Below are 4628 nucleotides of genomic sequence, written 5' to 3' on the forward strand. Positions count from 1 at the left end.
AAGGCGCATGCGCCGCCCACCGGCACTACGTGACGTGACCGGCCGCCTTGGGCTCTTGGCGGCCATCTTAGGAGGGGGCGGTGTGCCCGCGAGGATGGCTGAGGGAGGGACTTTACCTCATCCCCTTGTTATGGGCTTCAGAACACAGTGAATAAAGTTGCTGAACGGTGTTTAAGTCAGCAGCGTTGTAGCGTTGTTTGGGACATCACAGAATAGTAGGGATGCAAAGGGACCTCTGGAGATCTTGCAGTCTGAGCAGGAATATCTCCAGAGATATCCTTGGATATCTGCAGAGAAGGAGACCCCATAACCTCTCTGTGCAGCCTGTTCCAATGCTCTGCCCTCTGACAGTGGAGTTCTTCCTTGTGTTGATTGTGCACCATTGATCACAACCCTCAGAGGGGTAACTGACACTGAGCAAGTACACAATGACCAAATATACATTTATTGGGTTAAAAACTTCTTTTAAACCTCGCAAAGGACACAGCAGAGTAAGAGAAGGAAATAATCTTCTAAGCCTCCCATGGCCACAAAGGACACAGCAGAATAAGAGAAAGAAAGAGTTCACCACACCCCAGCAAACACTGTAGATGCTGGTGTCCCTCAGAGCAAGGCTCACCTCACAGGTCACGTCTGAGTGCTGGTGGGGTTTGCCCCGCCAGCATTTAACCATTCAATCATGAAAATACTAATTGTGTTCCTCTGGGTGCAGGTGGGTGCAGCACAGCCTGCATATCTGCATATCCCCTGAGCTGGCTACAAGCAGACCCAGAATACACCGAATTAATACCCAACTCTCAAAGCATTTGAGAAAACAAAAATAATAAGCTGCAACAAACATCACCTGCAAAGTTGTTGACATCCTATTTACATATACGATTATGATTCCTCATACGTGACTCAGCCGTGGTCATACTTTGAGTGCATGGTAACAGCACCAGAAATAGGCCTTGCAGATGCTTTGACCCCTGTGTTAACCACAGGGATCCATTTATTAACCATGGGGGTGTTGCTTTTTATCAGCCCCTCCCAGCCAAGCACTGCTGTATTGCTCACACAGAAACAGGCTTTATATGAAACAATGAGAATATATCCCCTGGTCCTCAGAAATGCCATCTTTGGTGCAATAACTGTAGAGTGTTGCGGATGCCTGTGGGGTTTATTCAGCCATTTACCCCACACCGAGCTCATTCACTCGACATATTTGCTCACACTGGTCCCCATAGAAATTTTGGAAGATAACAGAGCATGGTGGAAGCCAGCCCAGTTTGTGTGTTGGAAAGGCTCCCTTATCAGTGTGCTGAGACAGCTTAACAGGCAGGCTCTAATAAGTGCACCCAAGGATTGGGGATTCAAGGTGGATGGAAATCATCTGCTTCTTCTTCAAGACAGTCAAGTCTGAATGACGCATTAAAGGAACTGCTTTGGGATCCAACAGGAAAGGAGGGGAAAAAAAGAAAGAAGAATTCTTTGACATCCTTGGCCAAAATCCCCCCTCTCACATGCTGTCGCACAATATGCTATGTTTAGAGAATACACGCTCATATGCTACATAGGCACATTTCTGTAATATTTCCTACCATTCTCAAGTTCCCTTTCCACTCCCACCCCCCAGCTGCGATGGCTGAGAAGAAAGCTTCATCTGGAAGAGGAGATACTGTGATAGTTCACACGTAGCCTGCAGGCTGCATGTAGAAATTCAATTTGCAAACAGCTGCAGAGGTTTGAAACATTTGTGCTCTGCCCTTTTCTTCTCAAGATGTTTATTGCCATCCCTGGGGCATTGATTACTACCCCCTGGCTCTCCCAGCTGTTTGCTGTAGTGCTTCCTAACCCACTTCAAGCAGGATCAGCTGAGATAGTTCGAACAGTTTAAGTAGGTGCTGTGCACTAATCTAGTCAATTATGCCTAAAGAGGGTTAGGGAGCATTCAAATTGCTTTGTTAGCAGAGGGGAAGGGATGGGATTGGATCAATCATTGTAATATTTTGAGCTTTTCCAGCTGGACCCAGAAGAAAATATCTGTCCACAGTCAAGTAGCATAGAGACAAGACCATGGAGAACCAGGAAACTATTGTGGGTATACATTCCACTCTGTGCTGGTGAGCCCTCACCTGGAGTACTGTGTCCAGGTGTGGAGTCCTCAGTACAGGAGAGCCATAGACCTGTTGGAGTACATCAGAGGAGAGACACAGAAATGATTCAAAGGATGGAACAGAACACCCTGCCTGTGAGGACAGGCTGAGAGAGCTGGGGCTGTTCAGCCTGGAGACCTGAGTTCAGACTTTCAGTATGTAAAGAGGAGCTACAGGAGAGAAGGGTCTGTAGTGATGGAACATGAGGAAATGGTTTCAAGCTTAAAGAGGGTAGATTTAGGTTGGATGTAAGGAATAAGTCTTTTACTTGTTGGTGAGGTTGGTGAGGCACTGGAACAGGCTGCCCGGAGTTGTGTTGATGCCCCATCCCTGGAGACTTTCAAGGTGAGGCTGGATCAGGCCCTGGGCAACTTGATCGAGCCATGGGGTCCCTGTTTAATGGAGTTGGACTATGTGGCCTTTAAAGAACAACAGTTTGACAAGTTTAAGCTGTACTGAAAGGAAATAACATCCAAGAAGGTTAGGTAGTGTCAGTTTGAATATCTGTGGAGCCTACCATGAGTTACACGATTAAAGCTCTGCTGTTTCACATTGCTTTGTTTACACCCCTTTTCACCGCAGTATTCACATGCCTTTGAGGAATGTATTAAATGATGTGGCTGGTATCTGCCATTCTTTCATTTTGGTCTCAAAGGGAGAGCTGTGTAGGCAGCAGAGGGTTGGGCTGTTTTTTCAGTTTGTTATTTTGAAGTGTTGATGCTACTGTATGTTTACAATAAAGAAGGTAAGCCAAAGAAGTAGATGTTGAAGTTTTGATAACTCTTAACTCCTGTGAGACTTTTTCAACAGCAACAGAGAAGAAAAAGTCAAACTTCGTAGATAACTGAAACAGCAAGTGTGAGCTCAGCTATGAAGGGTTAGTATGGAAGAGAAGAGTGATGCTGGTGCATTTGAATCAGCCTCCTGAGATGAACTGCACCTTCTGTTCTAGATTAAGCATCTTAAAAGCTGATGGCGTCATACTTAGATATCTCACATTGCTATTTTGGAGAAGTAGAATGGCAGACCAGCTTCAGTTACACGTGCAATCTGCCAGGAGGAGATGGGTTCTTAATAACAAAATGGATTCAGAAGCTCAGAGTCCAGGGATGCCACCAAATAAATTAGCAAATAAACCAATTGCCTTTGTCTAGCCTTAAATAAATGAGGCTGCAAAAAACATTTCCTTTGCTTACATAACCTCTCCCCCTTCTAGACATCAGCTTCAATCAGCTCTTTTTTTTTGTATTGTCCAGGCAGCTTTCATTCAGGCTGTATGTTTGTGATGAATTCTAGTTACAAGGAATGATGTGAGCAGATTTCTTCCATCACTGATTTTATTTGAGGAAACCTTCAGAGAGGCCCCAAGAACATTCTCCTCCTTGCAGACAGGCCTGTAGTATCTCTAATCAAGAAATATGAGGGTGAGGGAGCACTGCTGGCACATCTCCTCAAGTTTCTGTTCTATCCATCCTTCTCCATCCAAAATAATTTGAGCCATGTACTTTTTAAAAAATACTTTCAAGTGTAATGTTTCAATCTGTAGATAAATGGCTGGTCAGTGCTATTTCTCTAAACCTTGATTTTTGGCAAGTAGTGGAAATGGGTTATCAGATCTTATCCTGTGGATTGTTTTTGAGTTAGATACGCTACACCCTCTAATTTCTTTCCATCTGACAAGCCAAAAACTGTGCTTACATCTTAGTCACAAAGACGCGATTGCAGTCTTCACTTGTTTTCTAAGTAGTAAAAAAGATGGCAATGTTAAAAAAGACTCGCTTCAGAAGCTCCAAAAGTAACCATGTGAAAGACAGGTCTGTAATGCCCTGATCATCTCTAACATGAGATGAGTTTAAGGGCAGCTGCTATGTAGTTGTCATAATCACTAGGAAAGGTCACCAAGTGTTGGTGATCACATGCTAAAAACCACTGGAGTATTATTTAATCCCTGGGAAGTAAATTTGCTGGAGATCCTTTAATTGCCTCATAAATACATGGGGGAACATTGCCATTTCTAGCACCACCTGCTCAAAAGAAGCTTTTATGCCCCAGGTAGAATCTTTCTGTGCTTCTCATGTTTCCAGAACATCATCTGTTTCTGCTTGATTGATTGATTTTTTGGTGATAGGGTTGAACAGAATCAAAACCCAATATTCCCGCTAAGATTGCATCACCAGCCACAATATGAGAAACTCCTTCCTATCCTCCTCTTTGTATGAACCGCTCTGGACTGACCATTCATGTATGTGTTCTTTAAGACCCCAAGTGACTCTCTACCTCTCTTTCCTGAGTGGATACTGTTAATTTAGATCAACTCAAAACATTCTGGATTTTACCTCATCTATTTTCTGTTTGTACCATATTCATCACCATGGCAGCTGAATGCCACAGTGTCTTTGAGGTAGAGGCTATGCAAAGCTTATTTTAAACCACTCCAATTCTTTGCCTTTTAAATTGAGTTCTAACAATTTCAGCTTACTCCCGCTGAGAAAT

The sequence above is a fragment of the Coturnix japonica genome, chromosome 2 (assembly GCF_054131305.1).
Source record: "Coturnix japonica strain WE chromosome 2, WE-NBRP24, whole genome shotgun sequence".
NCBI lineage: Eukaryota > Metazoa > Chordata > Aves > Galliformes > Phasianidae > Coturnix > Coturnix japonica.